Source organism: Marmota monax, unplaced genomic scaffold (assembly GCF_021218885.2).
Source record: "Marmota monax isolate L192 unplaced genomic scaffold, Marmota_monax_Labrador192_F-V1.1 WCK01_AAM20220418_F8-fsc00008, whole genome shotgun sequence".
NCBI lineage: Eukaryota > Metazoa > Chordata > Mammalia > Rodentia > Sciuridae > Marmota > Marmota monax.
The window spans coordinates 7,872,200-7,889,878 of NW_026694432.1; the positions used below are offsets into that span (position 1 = coordinate 7,872,200).

Here is a 17,679-nt window from a genome sequence, read left to right on the forward strand (position 1 = left end):
TCACTTCAAGAATTTGTTCCCTGAGTTAAATACCATCTCCTTTTGGAGGGCTCTCCTGATCTCCGAACCCATTCCCATCTTCCAACAATGAGCTAATTACTCTTGTCTGCTGACACTCAGCCTTGTACATAATAATCACAGCTATCTTTGGGGGATTTTATTTAATGATAGCCTGTGCATGATCTCTTTGGCTAGGTAGCTATGATTATTGTTTCCATTTTATAGGCATGGAAACATAAACTAAGAGAAACTAACCTGATATTGGCATGCAGGAAATAAATCATGGAATATTAGATTTGAACTCAGGTCTGCCCTTCTAATCTGGTTTTAAACTTTTCCTCCTCAGAAGTTTAGAGGATCCTAGAATCCTTCCTGGCTGCTTATGACCACTACATTTTTTGAGTTGGGGGATGGGTATGCTCCTCTACTTTTTTTTTTTTTTTTAATTTTTTGGTGTTACTGGGGATTGAACTCAGAGGCACACTACCACTGAACACTACACCCAGCCCTGTTTTTTAATTATTTTTTTGTACTGAGATTGAACCCAGGGTCTCACACATTTTAGACAAGGGCACTTCCACTGAGCTACACCCTTAGCCCTTTATTTTTGGGACAGGGTCTTGCTAAGTTGTCCAGGCTGGCTTTGAACTTATGATCCTTCTGCTTCAGCCTCAGTCCCAAGTAGCTGGGATTACAGATATGTGCCATCATACTTGACACCTTTTTTTTCTTTCTTTAAAAAGCTTTTCAAATAAGTTTTGTATATTTAAGGTGAACAACATGATGTTGTAAGATGCATGTAGATAGTAAACATGTTATTAGAGCAACATCCACCATCTCACAGTTACCCACTCTTTGTTCTTGTGGCAAGAACAGCTAAATTCTACTCATTAAGCATGAACCCCATATACATCTGATTGCTTCTTCATCTTCTGATACTCTGTGACTCATGATTCTTTTCTTCCCAAAGGTGGCTGATCCCTACCTTCCTACCCCATTCTAGCAGCTAGCCATCCAGCTCTGTTGTGTTCTTGCCCTATCACCCACAAGCCCAGACTAAGCACTTGAGGGAAGAACCTCCGAATCTCAGACAAGTGAGAAGTGAGGAACTGCCCAAAACTTTATTATAAGAAGAGGTGGTGATTAGAAGCCCAAACCTTCAGACTTGGAGCTAAGTTCAAATACTAGTCTTTTTTTCTCTTCTATTCCATTGCCTGGCTGACTCCAAGTGGCCTTGACTCTAGTCTCATAACTACTGGTAACTACTGTCCTCAGTTTCTTCCTCTAACAAATAGGAGTAATATCAGCATTGTCCATCTCCTTAAATATATGATCCAGACTGTTCTTTAGTAGTCTTCTGCCTATAACTCCCTTCAGAAAAAGGTGGGCTTTGAGAGGTGGAAGGCTGGGAAAATGGCCAGTATCAGGTGTTATCAAGGATCCACCTAATGGATCAACAAAGAACCAGGACCTTCCAATTCCTTTGGCAATTTGGAGCAGATTTCTTTTTGGGTTTTATTTTCTTTGTCATAATATATTGTAATTATTTCATCTACTTGCTTCCCACTTGACTACGAGTTCTTCAAGTATAGAGTCCATATTTTATTTGTCCTACACACTACTGTCATCCTGGTCCAAGCCATCTTCTGCACTCTGATAATGGAGCCTCTGGCTTCCACTATTGCCCTCCTACCATCTACTGTTAACAAAATAAGTAAGAGTGATTTCCCTCTGTTCAAAGCCCTGTAGAGGATCTGTTTTAGCCAAGATCCTTACAATGGCCTACAAGATTTCACTGTCTTTATTTTCCAAATCTCTTGGCCTTCTCATTATTTATAACACTTCCTGGGGCCAGGAAGTGTTATACATGGCTCATTCCCTCTTTTTTTTTGGGGGGGGGGCGGGGAAGTGCTAGGGATTGAACCCAGGGTCTTGTGCATGCTAGGCAAGCTCTCTACCTCTGAATTATATCCCCAGCTCTCCCTCACTTCTTTAAAGTTTGATTAGAGTATGATGAATGGGTTCCCCCCACAGTTCTATTTAAAATCACAACACCTATTCTTCCAGGATTCTTTATAGCCCCTTACTCTGTTTTTTCCGATAGTACTCAATGCCTTCTAACATACTTAATAATTCTCTTATTGTGTTTTTCATCTTTCTCCTCAGACTATAAAATGAAAGCTCCAAGAGGGAAAGATAAATGTTTTTTCCTTCTTTCTTTTCTGTTTATGGATACATCTTGAGCACTGGTATCTGGCAAACTTAGCAGTGACTGACAAGTATTTGTTGGATGAATGAGTAAATGAAACTTCAGAATATTGCTAGAGCGCTACTTAGAGAAGAAATATATGAGTACTTTGAATCCCCAGTTCCCAGAGATTCTTGCTAAAAGGCAGGTGTTCAATGTTTGTTGAGGGAATAGAGCGGCTCAGATCTTTAACTACTTGAGGTCTTTATCTGATCCCCTTGAGGTTAAAAAAAAAAAAAGTTCCCAGGGTCAATCATTCTGGTCTCTGTCCTTTCATCCAAACAACCCAGTATTCAACTAACAAATACCTGATTATCCACGTATTGATTATCTACTGAGTTCAAAAGTGTTCTTGGTGCTGTAGGGAGAATACATGACTAACGCAAATGAAGCAACAGCAAGTAATACCTCAAAAGTAATCAAGTGTGAAACTATTGGGCAGATTATCAGTGCTAATAGTTTGGAGAAAGAATCAGCGAAGATTGACGTAGAAGTAAATTCCAAAGTCCACCATGCGCCCAACTACCCTTCTAAATGCTCCACCTGTTGACAGCAGGACCATAACCTGGACAATGAACCTGTGAATCAGAAGGGCCTTTAGAGTTCCAAGTCCTTTGTTTTAAGTAGAAGGAAAGTATGACTAGGCAGGGGAATGGCCTCCACAGAGGTAGGCCTAGAACCCTGGCCTCCTGTAGTTCTGAAAAGGAGTCCTGAAGGAAGGTACAAGGCGCCTTTGTTGAGGCCTGCAGAATCCTAGCTGCGCCAGGTCGAAAAAGGGGTCCGGTTTCTTGGACAGGCTAAGGTGCCGGTCCCTACGGTGAGGTGGCAGGGTTGGGGGGCTGGGGGAGGTCACGAGGCATGATTCCTCTGGAACACGGGACCTGTGGAATCCTTGGAAAGGGTCCAAAGCCGCTGATCCTTGCCATCCTTCATTATGGGGTCCCCGATCTCACCCACGGACGCCACTGTGGGGCGCAGGGACCCGCGTCGATGGCAACTGCCAGCCTCTTGTAAACATCGACTGTGCGCCCAGAGAGCCGCTCAAGTCCCCGGGCACTACTTGCTCCCGCGGAGGGATCCGCGCAGGGCGTAGAGACCGCTTCCGCGGAGAGCCGTGACGCCGCCGACGCTGGGCTGGTGGCGCAGCGACGTCGCGGGAGGCGGGGGCGGTGGGGGCGGCAGGGGGAGCGGGTCGGGAAGTAGTTCCGGGTGCGCGGCCCCGGATGTTGGCTGCTCCCGCTGCTGCCGCCGCTCTTGGCGCTGCTCGGGGCCTTGGCCGCTCGCACCAGGCGCCGTTGGGACCTTTCCCGGGGGGCGGAGACGCACGTAGCGGCCGGGGGCTCGGCCGGGCCGTCCCGGCCTGCTCAGCCTGAGGTGAGTGCCCGCCACCGGGGCGGCGGGCGAGGAGGCGGGGCCGGGGCATCTCCCGCGACGGAGGCAGGGGCTGCCCTCCGCGAGACGCCCTGTCCCTTCTCAGCCGTCGCGCGCTTCGCGGTGGGCGGCGGGAGGGCCAGGGGGCCAGGGCTCAGGTTGGGGCCTGGCGGGCCACTAGGGCTGGGTCCCTCCCTTCCCCGCGGCGATTCTCAGCTGCTGCTGCTCCTCATCTGGAAGCGGCGGCTCCGCGCCTCCCGCCCCTCCCCCAGGTGGGGCCCGGGGGAGCTGGACGTGAATCCCCGGGGGCGCGGAGTCCGCAGACAGCGACAGTCTCCTTCCCTCCGTGACCTGCGTTCTAGCTTGGGGTAGTCCCCGATCCCGGCGCTATGTGGCTGCTTCCCTTCAAGCTCAGGGGCACTTTTCGGCCAGAAAGGCGGGCAATATCTTGCGCCCGGCGGGTGCCCTTCGGGGTGTGGAGGCCGGTGCGAGGGGCCTTGGTTCCCGCCCATCCTGTTGCTGTGTCCTTTGCTGGCATTAGGGCAAAGGCAACCGTTCCATGCGGACGTGTTGCTGTCCTGTGTGTGTTGCATCGTGCCCACGTGGTAGGGTGTCCCGTGCCCCCCACCTCCCTCCATTTTTGCAGCTGGTGAAGAGGGAGATGAACGGGATGATTTTTCCCTGTGTGATTTTCTCCGGCTGGCATGGAAGGTGTTAAGGTCAGTTTGCTTTGCTGGGGCCCACTGTTTAGATGGAAGAATCAAGAGTTGTACTCGCTGAAATTGAGACCTATAGGGGATACCAGGGTTAGTTTCATTGACATCGTTGCTTTCTACTGCTTAGTCCCCAAAAGAGAATAAGCGCTTGGTATTGATGCATTGAGGTGTATAGTTTTCATTTCTCTGTTCTACTTTTTGTGCATATTGTTGTCAAAGGTTTTTCTATTCTGTGTTGCTGCAGTGCATGTCTATGTTGTTCCTAGCTGAATTCCTGAATGAATAGAGCCAACGAATTATAGATTGGTGGGCATCTTTTACGTCTTTTTCTGATGTTACTTTATTTTTTATTTTGCTTACTATTGAAAAGGTGTGCATGTCATATGGGAATGCATATATATGTACACACATACACACATATGTATGCATGTATGTGCATATATATGTTGTAAGGCAGCACTAGATAGTTCCACCTAGTTACCTCCTTCGTGGATGCTCTTTTATTTCACTTTCCTTCTCTATTGAGTACTATTAGACTTGTCTCTTGACACAGGTTTTGAAACCTTTTTCTTTCTTCTTCTTTTTTTTTTTTTCTTAATGTCTTTCCCAGGTTAAGGTTTCCATCTTAACCGTGTTTTGCTCTTTGAGACCATAGATTGCTCTCTCCACAGGGAAGAGACTACGGTAGCAGTGAGAGAAACCTTTTATTCCTTCAAGACCTTAGCGTATAGTTATAGAAAATCAGTAACTTTTCTCAATTTTTTTTTTCTGATCAGGTGGATTGATTGAACTTTTTGATTTCTGATGTGAATCTGAAGGTTTCTCTTTTTTTGGTTTTGTGTCAGAGTTAAGGTGAATCTTGTTCTTGCGTTTGTGCTGCTGGAGATCCTGGGGAGTTACTCATGCCTTTATTAGGTGTTTTTTGGATGAGGCCAGGGCATGTTTATTTTGGCTCTTTTTAGTTCATAAGTTTGGGTGAAATTAAATATCTTACTGTTTTGAAGTCACTCTTTTATATACTAAAATGGCCAGGATTCTCTTATTTGTTTTTCACATGGTGCAATCATTTTGAGTGCATTTTGATGTTGCTCTTTCCCCTTTAATCTGGTGCAATTGTTAGTATATTCTCCTATATAGACTAAAAATATTTAAGTACATATTCTATCTGCTTTCATTATGCTAAGTATGGGTGGGGCATGGAAAATAGAGAATGTCATTTGGATATACTCTGAGGCTCATATATATATGTGTGTGTGTGTGTGTGTGTGTGTGTGTGTGTGTATTAAATAAGTCAGCATTTGTTTACTTCTGCAAAGTACTATGTTGTCTTTGTGTGAAGTAGTTGATATGAAAAGATACACAGAATAAAATATGGGTCTCTTCAAAAGCTTCAACCTCTGTACTAAGAGGAACAGATTTGTCCTTTTGTTGGAGAAATGGCATATACATCATTTATAATCACCAAACAACATCCAACTCCTGTTTGGAATAACAGTACAACCAAGGTCAAAGGTATATGTAACATGAGAAAGAGGAATTTCCAAAGGGGAAGAGGTGTCTCCCAGAAGATTGAAGGCATATGTGCAAAGGTAGAGAAGTGGAAATTTACAAAAGATATCAAGAGACTCAATTGGTGAATAATAATAATAAGTGAGTTTAGGATTTGTGAGGGTATATTGGGAAAGGACCTTTCAAGGATAAAGGGTTCTAAGGAATGAGGGTAAGATGATATACACTGTTCCTGAGGAAGGCTTTTGTGTCTGCTGAGTGTTCTGGGAGTGGGGAAACTGACTAGAATTTTAAGAATAAGATGATGAAGGCCTGGCATGAGGTAGCAGTTGTGAGAATAAAATAATAGCCAACATTTAGTGAATACTTTTTGTATGGCAACCATCATTCTGTGTGCTTTACATCTCTTTAGTAAATGTTCATCGTAAGGTTTTATAATCATGAAAGGACTTTGGGAAAGTTACTTAACCCTGTGCATTTAATCATTAGCAAATATGAATAGTCAGATGAAGTATAGGTTTTTTCAGTGACAGGGTTATATATTAATGGTAAAAACACATGTGAGTAAATGTGTGTTGAGAGGGAACTAGTAGAGTAGGAAAAGAGCTTTGAGATTTGGAATTTTGGATAACATAATAGACTAATAGGTAAATAAAGCATTCTGAGAAGAATCAGGAAGTATATGAGTTCCACAGAAGCCAAGGAAAGGAAGATTTTCTACAAGATAGGGTTATAGAAGTGTGGCATGCAGTCTTGAAGTTCAGAAACAGTAACCGTGACCATAGTGAAAAGACTATCAAACTAGACCAGAATGAGGTAATTTGTAACCTTAGGATTTTGAAGGGAAGAAATAGCAAGATGCCAGATTTGTTTTTCACAGAATCTGTAGAGATATTACATTCTTGTGTAGTAATTTTATTTATTTTTTCCTAGTGTTTCCTCCAGTCTCATTCTTGCTCACAAAACAGAGCTATTCAAATATTGGAAAATTCACTATTTATTCATCAAAAAAGAAACCGGTGTTCTAAAGACAGCTGTTTTAGCAGTTCTTAAGGTTTTTGTCATTCTTTTAAAAAACACCGTGTAATTCACCCATTTAAAGTATACAGTTTAGTGTTTTTTAGTGTATTCATAGAGTAGTGCAAGTATAACTGCAATAATTTTTACAATATAATTTCAAAAATAAACTGTGTACCCACTATCAGCCACTATACATTTCCCGGTCCCAGGCAACCACTGTATGTGCCGTGTGTGTGGATTTGCCAGTTTTGAACATTTCCTAAAAAAGAAATCATGCTATCTCATAAGATCTTTTGTGTCCGGCTTCTTTCACTTAGCCTTTGGTTCAAGAGTCATTCATGTTGTAATTGGTATCAGTATTTCATTCTTTTTTATTGCCAAATAATATTCCCCGATGTGGATATACTACATTTTTATCCACTTATCAGTTTATAGACATTTGGGTTGCTATTTGTTTTAACGCTTCTCTGTCATCATCTGATATTCACCTTACGAGTCCCTTCCATGGCTTTCGTTTTAGATTATAACCTCTGCTATGAATTTTGTTAAGCATTAGGGATATAAAGATGAGACCAGGACATGACCCTTGAACATTCATATAGAGCTTTAATAGTTTGTGTATATTTTCTTGTGTATTATCTCATTTGATCTCACAACACCCTGCAATGTAGGAAAAAGCAATTTGAAGTTTAGGATGACACATTTAAATCATTGGTGGAGCAAATAGGTTTTCTTAGTTTGTGTCTGTGCTCTTTCCACTATTCAATGCTGCTGTGTTACTGAAAGATTCCCATGTAAATTTCTGAAGACAGACTGGGAAATCTACTTACTTGGGGAATCACTGAATTTTAATGATTAATATTTGGGACTTTAAATCACAATTTATCACATTTGTTGCTTGTTTGTGCTGTGTGATAGACAAGTCATTTTGTATTTCTATCCCCTTTTTGGTACTGAGAATTGAACCCAGGACCTCACTTAGCATCAGAACCAGCCTCCTTTTTAAAATTTTATTTTGAGATAGGATCTCCCTAAATTGTCCAGACTAGTTTCAACCATTGCTGGGATTACAGGGGAATGCACTGTGCCTGGCTATTTCTGTCTTTTAGAACTTTAATGAGGGTTAGTGATGATGACAATAGTGGTAGTGATAATAATAATAGCTACAGTTTTTGAGGCCTTATTGGCATAATGGTGTTCTAAGTACTTTGCATTTATTATATAATCCTCACAACTCCTCAAAGGTAGATTTTATTATCAGAGTTTTACAGATGAGGATATGGGAACAGAGAGGTCAAGTAATTTACCTAAGGGTACTTTGCTAGAAATGGAAAGAGCTAGGATTTGAACCCCTGCAGTCTATTTTCAAACTAAATAGCTCTTAATCACTTCACTGTTCTGTTTACTCGTTATGAATTAATAGAGGGTAATATTTCAAGTAAGGACATGAGTATAGTTGGAGAAGCAGTTAAACAGGAGATGCAATGACATTGCATCCACATATTTTAAAAATATGTATCTAACGCTAACACTGTAGTGTTATGGAGATACATGTTGTTTAGGCGTTTTGTTTGACCCTGCTAATAGCGTCTCAACTCAGAAATTACATTTTTTTCACTGCTCTTCACTGTTGACTTTTGTTAGTTGTTTAGTTTTCCACATTGCCACTATTCAGAAATGTTGGCTTTTTTCAGCCTTCCTTTAACTGTGATTTTTTGTTTTCCATTTTGAACTCTTAGCTTTTCAGTTCTAGAGAGATACTCTACCTCTTTCACCTCCAAACTTGAAAAATACCACACTAGTATGTTATAACAACTGCCCAAAATTTTGACCATCTTACTAGGCATAACTGGATTTTAGCGCACAAATAAGAACCAAAGCACAGTGTTTTGGTTAAAGAGATTGACTAATACTGAAATTGGAAAAGGCATCTGCTATACAGGATTTTTGATTTAATAGAATTTGTTATAACCAGATTAGCAAAGCATTATTACTGTGGGCCATCTGTTGGGATATGGAAATAGCTTTGTTACATGGAACCAGATGTTGTACTTATATTTATAACAATGGCATTCTATTTATTTTAAGCAACCTTTTGCAATTAGGTACCTTTGACTGCTGTTCTACTTGACATGTGTGTCAGCTGATGACCTGAGAATGTAATGTCTTTCAAAGTGATTGTTCTTCTGGAGGATCAGAACAAAACAAATGAAACACAAAGCAAATGACTCATGGTGTCAAACTTTAGTTCTTTAACAAGATAAAATGTAGGATAAATGTGGATATGTGACAGGATAATTAGGACCCTGTTTGATTACTTTGACACTATTAATAGGATTAGTTTTTAATAAATACCTAGTTTTGGTTGCTTTAAGATTATTACTTTAAATCTGAAGTGATTTCATTTTGGTATAATTGGACCTATATTAACACTGCACTGTCTGACTTATTTCTCATCATCCCTGGATGAAATAGTCTGTAATGGACTCAAACTTATGAAATGCATTAAGAGGAATTCTTATTAATATATAGTCTTAGGGAATTTTTAGATTCTCCTCAAATGCACCATGTTGTCTATTTTTCATTATCTTCAAATCATGTAGAGAGGGTCATGGATACCATTGAAGAGTTGATCAACTTTTGCATGGTGACCCTGTATCTGAAGGAGACCATACAGTCACCTGACTTTCAGCACAGTTTTTCACCTGGGGTACAAAGCTAAAAGTTGTAACTACATTTTGCCTAGATAGAGTCCTGCTCAGTGACGTAAATAATATCAAGAAAATTAAGTTGATTTTCTGGTTGTTGAAAGAGTTTGGTACCAGTGTAATCTTACTATAAACCTCAAACATAAGTTGGAATTAGCATTTCCCTGAGACTGAGACGTGATCTTACGTTGACACCGTTAATAGGACTGGTTTCTGATAATTTGAAATTTGTGAGAGAATTGGTTGAGGGGGAAAGACTGCTAGAACTCAATAACAGTTTCAGATTCTCTTTGCTTATAGAGATGGGATTGGGGTGACAGTGTAATAAGGTGGAACTAGGTTATTGTTAAGCTACTAGCATTTGGCTGATGGGTACATGGGAACTTATTAAATTATTAAAAGTAATTTAAAAAAGTTTCTGTGGCTTTGCTGTTAAATTTGGGGAATTAATTATAGCCACAGCAATCAAATATGTAGCTGTAAAGAGAGGGTTGCCCATTTCGAATGAAGATGGAGTAGATTGTTATGACAGGAGGTGAATGATACATGGCATCAGTTTCTGATGATATGGTTATGTCTGTAAATCTGTGATACTCTGTATATACAGTAGGTAGGTAAAATGTGTCATAGATTGATGGTTTTGTCCCAACACATGGATAGCAATCAGTATTAGAAATGTGATCTTTGCATATCTCAGGAAATCATGTTTTACATCACTCATTATATAGTATGTGTATTTTTGAAACATTTCCACTTCACATTTGGATGACGTATTTTCAAATCATTTTTTTTCCTCTGATCTGTTGGATTTTGGAACCTTACAGTAGCCCTGCAATATAGGTCAGGAAAATAATATTCTGTTGACAAATGGAGAAAATGAAGCATAGCTAACTAAGACTTATTTAGTATCACTCAATTATTTAGTAGTTGAACAGACACTAGAATTTACACCCTGCATTCTTCTCTAGTCTTGTATTCTTCTTAGTTGAAAATATGACAAAGTTTTAAAGAGGAATAGACTTTAGGTTTTTGAGGTAAAGATGAAAGTTTATGGAGACCCCAAAGGACCAAGACTACTTGGAGCAGAACATATGGTAGTAACAAACCCAGGGGACATAAAACTAATGAGGATAACTTCCTCTTATTAAATTTAGGTCCATATATTGGTATCAGAAACATATTTATTGTTTTTAAAATTCTTGAGAGGATGGGAGGGAATCAGAATAGAATCTTTAAAGGATTGCTAAACAGTGGATTCAGTCTTATTTTACAGAAGTACATGTCTATAAAATTTAGATCTTGAGAAATTATACTTGGAACATGCTTCTACTGAGGGAGCCTGGGTTATGCCACAGTGTGACATCTATTATTGCTTTGCCTGGTAGATAGAAGACTGACAGTATATGAAGAAGTTATAACTGAATAGAAAAAAGGACTGGGAGGAAAACACATGGGTAATTTAAATTTTCTCCTTTGATCTTGTCTGTAGTGAGCCTATTTAATTTTTTATAATAAGAAAAGGGATTTTTATAGTTCAAATGACAATTTGGAAAAATGTGAATCTTTGGACTTGAAGAGCAGTTTAAACACTTTGTAGTCAGAGCATTTTGCTTTCTTTTGGTACTGAGGATTGAACCCAGGGGTGCTTAACCACTGAGCCACATCCCCAGACCCCTTTATTAAAGTATGTGTGTGTGTGTGTGTTTATTTTAATATGTATTTTTTTAGTTGTATGTGGACACAGCACCTTTATTTTTATGTGTTGCTGAGGATCGAACCTAATGTTCCATGTGTGCGCTCTACCACTGAGTCCCAGCCCCTTATATTTTATTTAGAGACAGTGCCTAACTGAGTTGCTTAGGGCCTTGCTAAGTTGCTGAGGCTTACTTTGGATCCGTGATCCTCCTGCCTCAGCCTCCCGAGCCACTGGGATTACAGATATGTACAACCATGTCCCACTCCCAGTTCTTTTATATTTTATTTAGAGAGTGGGTCTTGCTAAGTTGCTTAGGGCCTTGCTAAATTGCTAAGTCTGGCTTTGAACTTTGTGATCGTCCTGCCTCAGCTTCCAAGGTCACTGGGAATAGTACTGCACCTAGTGAGTGTTTTGCTTTCTAAGTAGTTAATCAAATGGGTCAAGTTGTAAGTATGTTAAGTATATAAGTTTTTCTTTGCATTAGAATTTGGTAATTTTAGGAAATTAATTATAGTCCCTCAGGAGCACCCAAGACTTTAGGTTTACTTACAGTAATTATTTGTCAATAACTAACCTAAAAATTAACACTCTAGTTTGTAATGAAAACTAGACGTTTTCATCAGGATCTATTTATCTGCTTCCATTCCCTGACAGGTTTCTTCTTTTTTTGGTACCAGGGATTGAACCCAGGAGTTCTTAACCTGAGCTACATCCCTAGCCCTTTTTATATTTTATTTAGAGACACAGTCTCATTAAGTGGCTTAGGGCCTTGGTAAGTTGCTGAGGCTGTCTTTGAACTCATGATCCTCCTGCCTCAGCTTCCCTAGCCTCTGAGATTATAGGCATGCACCACCATGCCTGGCCTTTCCTGGAAGGTGTCTAATTAAAGAAAAAACAAGTTGTTAGTTTAAAAAAAAATTTTTTTTTTTTTTTATTTTAAGGTACTGTTTTTAATCCAGGGACATTGTACTCACTCATTTCTGTCATTTGCTGGATCATTTTACTTGCTGCTGTGTCTTTCCTGAGCATTGTACTAAGTACTAGGGACACAAATGAGAAGCAAGATCCCAGCAAGCAAAGACCACAGCTTTTAATTTGGGAGAGACGTCATAGAGATAGTCTTGAAATATGGAGGTGTCCTGCATTTTCTTCTGTTTACTAGTTTTTAACTTGAAAGGCATTCTGAATGACTGGTTTGCTTTTTTGAAGAACTTAATGCATGTGGGTTGTGGATAGGTAGCTTTAAGAGGCGCTGATGGCTTCTTTGTAAAATATTGAAGATCATTGACCTAAAACATTTCTTCATCTAAGGAGCAGATCTTATTGAGGTATATGACTTGGGCACTCTGATTTATATTACCTTTGCTTTGGGAAATCTTGTATCCACTATTCTAGGATGGAGGCAGTGTCCTATTTGCTTTTTATGTTCTCTATAGTCATATTACTTGATGATGGGGACATGTTCTAAGAAATGTGTTGTTAGGTGATTTCATCATTGTGGGAACATCAGAGTGTTGAATAAAGATAGCTGTGATGTTACTAGATGATATGAGGCCCATCTACCATCATATATATGAAATATTATGTTGTGTGTGGCTGAATTACCAACACTGCATGACACATAGTAGGCATCATTATGTATTCATTATACTAATAAAGGACATTTCATGTGTAATCGTAATTTTAAGAAATTTAATATTGCTACAGATAGCTTGTATCAAAAGTTACCCTTAATATAAAGAGATACAGTGGTTCCTAGAATCTTTAATTAATTCTTCATTCAAGCTAGTCAGGTAGCCCACTAAAACACTGACAGACATTGGGCTACTCTTAGAACACTAGTAGTCACTGATAGATGAAATGTAGTTTGTTTGTTGTTATCTCTGAGACAGCATTTGCTTCTAACTTCATCTCTTTTTTTTTTTTTTTTTTTGTGGAACAATAGTAGACCTAGCCTTCCTTCTTTCACTAGATAACCTTTCAAATATTTAAAGATGATTATTCTTTCAGCAAATATTTTGGGTACGTGGGCGTGCAAGAATGCCTTGAGCATTGTGAAAAATCCAACAGTAATTAAGAGGCCTAGTTTGTTTGCAAGGAATGAGTACAGATAAAGAGACATGGATTTGCTGAGAAAAGTGTTTTGCTTATGACGATAAAGAAAGCTTCACGGAGGAGATTGTGTTTGAATTAAGATTAGAGATGGTTCATCGTAAGCTGAGCATAATCAAAGACTTTTAAGAGAAAAGTTAGAGGAGTACAAAGAGATCCAGTTTGGTTGTTTCTCAAACTATACAGTATTAAAAATGTTTGTTGTTGTATCCTCAGCATGTGGAGAAATGTATGCCAAATAATTAGGGCTGTGTAAATATTTTTTAAATGAATAAATTGTCATGTTTGGGAAATACTGAACATCCTTTTCTTGGACATTCATAAAGCAATTTTAGGATATTGAACACTTTGATAAGACTTTTAGAGAAAAAAATGTTTTATCTCATTTATTTGAATGCCCACTAACAACTCTTGAAATTCTCTGGAAAATATTATAATGGGTCTCTATGGTAGAAGTGAAATGGAAGGTTGGAAAGTATTTTTTTTCTCTAAGCTAAACACACCCAGTTTATTCATTCTACTTGCTAATCTGTATCCCTGTGAGCATTGTAGCTTGTAAGTGTTCTTAACATGTGTTGCTCAAAACAGAGTGTAGTACTCCCTTGTGAACTAACCAGTGTGGAGTGCGTGGGACTATTACCCTCCTTGATCTGGATACTATTCTTCTGGTGAAGCCTAAGACTGTATTTTGTTTCTTTTTTAGCAGCTGAGTCACTACCTTGGCTCATATTCAGTTCTCATATTAATTTACAAGAAGTTCTTTGAGTAGATTCAGAGAGATTTCCTATTAGTAGAGCTAACAAATGAATGCCCACTTTTTTTTTTTTTTCTGATTGAGTCTAGGCTGTTTTCTCAGAAGTACTAGTCATTCTTAGCTTCCTGAAATCTGAGAAAGAATTAATTGTACAATGTAGAGTTGAGCAAGTAACATCCAAATACTTAAGTCCAGCTGTCCTGTTGGGTATAGTCAGAGTATATGAAATCCCCATTTATGCATCAATGAAATTCAACATTTTCCACATGTGCCTTAAATATCTTTTTCCCCTTTTTTGTTATTTTAAAGAAAATTGTGGACACATTTTTTAACCTTAGTATGTGTCTCTAAAAATATATTTTCTTATGTAACCACATGCCATCATTAGATGTAACAAAATTTACAGTATTTCCTAGATATCATCTAATATCCAGTTCATAATCAAATTCCTGATTGTTTAAAAATGCCTTTTTAAGTTTGGTTTTTTAATTGAATCAAGATTCAGGAAGGTTCATATATTATATTTGATTATATTTCTCAAATATCTTTTATCCTAACCATAGCTGTCCTTTTCTCTTACTTTTTGGCATATTTGATTTTTTCTACTCTTCTGGTCTTTTTTCTCTTTATTTGCACTAAATTCTGTTACAATTCCTTTTGAAATATGTATTGGATTATTTTCTTCCTTTACATCAACTCAGCAAGCATTTTGGAATATTTTTATGTACAGAACATATGCTGGGTATTGTGGGAGATATGACAATTTTGACATGTATTGGCTCACTAGGAGCGAGCATTCCAGATGCATATTGAAACAATACGAAGTGGATTGTTTGCCCTCCAGTGGGTCTTGTCTTGATGGCTTCCCATTTTTTCCCCCTGGAAAATGCTGCTGGTGGAATCTTTTTAATGTGTCATTTTAATCACATACTGATCAGTAGTCCATGATTGATTCTCCAAATTACGCTGGTTTTGGCCTCTCAGTTTTCCCATTGGCTCCTATTACCTTCCTCAAGTGCAACTAATTGCAAGTTTGTATTATCATGTAGCATTTCATTTCAGCAACAAGATTGTAAACATCTTGAGAGCAGAAATCATGTTGTTTTCTTTTTCTGTGTAGTACTGGAAACAAGAACATTTGGAGAATCCTGGTTCATATACCAGGCCTGTTCTTACTACCTTCCTTAAGTTATCTGGAGTTTCTTTCAGTTAAAAGGAAATAATGTAGATCTGGCTCGCATTCCAAAAATCTCCTTAAAAAGAGTCCATTCAGTGGTCTGAATCAGGAATGACAGATAACATGGTTTGCACATTACCACTTCTTCATTACCTTGGCTGTGACAACTATTAATTTCTGGTTGTATTTAGACATGACCTTCTCAAGTACTCTAGGCAGCCATTATTGGTTGAGCATGATTGGTAAATGATATGAAACCTTTCTGCCTGAACTGATATTTTTAGTATTAACTGGTATGCCAGAATCACCTGAGATAACTGTTTGTTTGTTTGTTTCAGTTTTTTTTGGTGGTCCTGGAGCTTGAACCAGGGATGCTCTACCACTGAGCTACCTCTCTTATTCCTTTTTATTTTGAGATGGGACTCGCTAAGAACTTGTGCCTTCGACCTCAGCCATTTGAATCACTGGAATTAATAGGTGTGTCACTGAGCCAAGCTGGGCAGCTTTTAATTAATAAATTTCCTGGGTTTTGTCCCATATGCCTAAATCAGAATTTCTGGGAATAGGATAGAAATGATTCTTGTGAAATCAGCATTGATTTTTATACTGACTTCGGGAGCAGGCAAGTATTTTTATTTTGTTAAAACAATTCTACTAGTAGAGACTATAACAAACTATCTTTTCATTTGCAGTACAGCATTTTCTTCTGACAACCAGTAAGTTCTAATAGGTTCAGTTTTCTTTTTAGGGGTATGGTAGGATTTCTTGCTTTGAATTACACCAGGCAAAGCACATGAATCAAATGCCCAAGATAAAGATACAGGATCCAGAGAAGTGGCATCTTGGTTTTCTAAATATAACTGAGCTCAGATTTAAAGCCTCAAAACACTTTAGCCGTCTGAAAGCTTGTTTTGTTTTTGTTTAGTGAGTACTTTAAAAGTTGTTTAAAATGGAAGAGTTTAACATTTTTGGAGTGGATCTCTTTTGGACTTTTAATATTTCATATATTCAATAAAGGTGATATAAACATACAGTGTGATTTAATTTCATATACATTTGTCAGGTTTTCCATAAAAACAAATTTATAAATTGGGGGGGAGAGTTCTTTATTAGACCACATGATTTGATTTTGCGTCTGGATATTGTGGTTAAGTTATTGAGCAAAGTATGGAGACTGAAGCTTCAGGATTATCCAGTGAGTTAATGACAGACCCAGAAATAGAATCCTGTGTTATTTGCTTGGGTTATGATTTGGTTTGAAGAGGGTGGCCTGTGATCTGTTTACATAAATTGCAGGAAGTAAGGTTTGGGGTTTGGAAGAAGGCTCAGCACTGTGATGGTTGGTCAGGAATCTCCCCTCCCCCTACATTTGCCACCTGTTTTCTTGATACTAGTTTTAAACTATGGAAGGAAAAGAGGCAAGTTAGTTCAGTTTTAACACTTATTACTCTTACACATAAGTCTAAAAAGTGGAAGCTGATTGTTGAGTAGCATCCTTTTTCACATCTTCCATTTGTCTCTTCCTGGCCCTGGTCTAGTTTTAGAAGAAGGATATAGCCAATGAGTTGATTTTTAGATAGAAATAAAGTGGTTTTATTTAGAAATTTTTCAGGTGTATGATTCTTTTTATGGACTGTGCATATATCTTTGTTAAACATATTTAGTGAGTAAATAGTATGGTTTGGAAATAGTGGAGGCTACCAGAAAACAGACTCCACTGAATGGTTCAAGGGGTTATCAGTTTGAAAATAATTGCTAATTGTAGAGTAATTTCTGGTGAAATCTTTACTTTTCCCCTCCCCTTCCTGTTCCAGCTTTGGGACTTGGGAATGGATCTTGTGGCACTAACCTGATAAATAAGAACATTTGTGTTTCGTGGATCTGAACTTATTTTTTCTAACAGCTTTGTTGTGATGTACTTCACATACCATACAATTCACCTATGTAAATTGTAAAATTCAGTATTTTTTTAGTATGTTCACAGGATTGTGCAATCATCACTACAGTCTAATTTTAGAATATTTTCCTCCCCCTCTAATGGAAACCCCATACTCTCTAGCAGTGAATCCCTATTCACTTTTTATCTCTCTTCCTTCCCTGCTAGCCCTAAGAAACTACTTAATTTAATCCAGCTTCTCATCTGTAGTCTAGTTACTAATATAAATTAGTATATTGTGGATATTTGATGTAAATGGAATCACACAATATGTAGTCTTTCTTTCACTTAGCATAATGTTTTCAAGGGTTGTATGTGTTGTAGCACAGATAATTTTTTTTTAATTGTCAGAGTATTCCTTTGCATGAATATAACACATTTGTCCATCCATCAGTTGATAGGCATTTAGATTCTTTCCACTTTTTTGCTTTT

The 17,679-nt window shown here is 38.6% G+C and overlaps 1 protein-coding gene across 6 annotated transcripts in view; it reads left to right on the forward strand.

Moving 5' to 3' along the window:
• The first annotated feature begins 2,843 nt into the window (after positions 1–2,843).
• Positions 2,844–17,679, forward strand: part of Foxj3 (forkhead box J3) — a 112,631-nt gene continuing 97,795 nt past the window's right edge. The window contains exon 1 of one of the 6 annotated variants that reach the window (XM_046468890.2): positions 2,844–3,065. The gene's annotated coding sequence lies outside the window, so the exon portion shown is untranslated. Of the gene's footprint in view, positions 3,066–3,466; positions 3,623–3,796; positions 4,339–17,679 lie in introns of those variants that run through there. The other 5 variants (XM_058570835.1, XM_046468892.2, XM_046468889.2 and 2 more) reach the window with 5 other exon arrangements.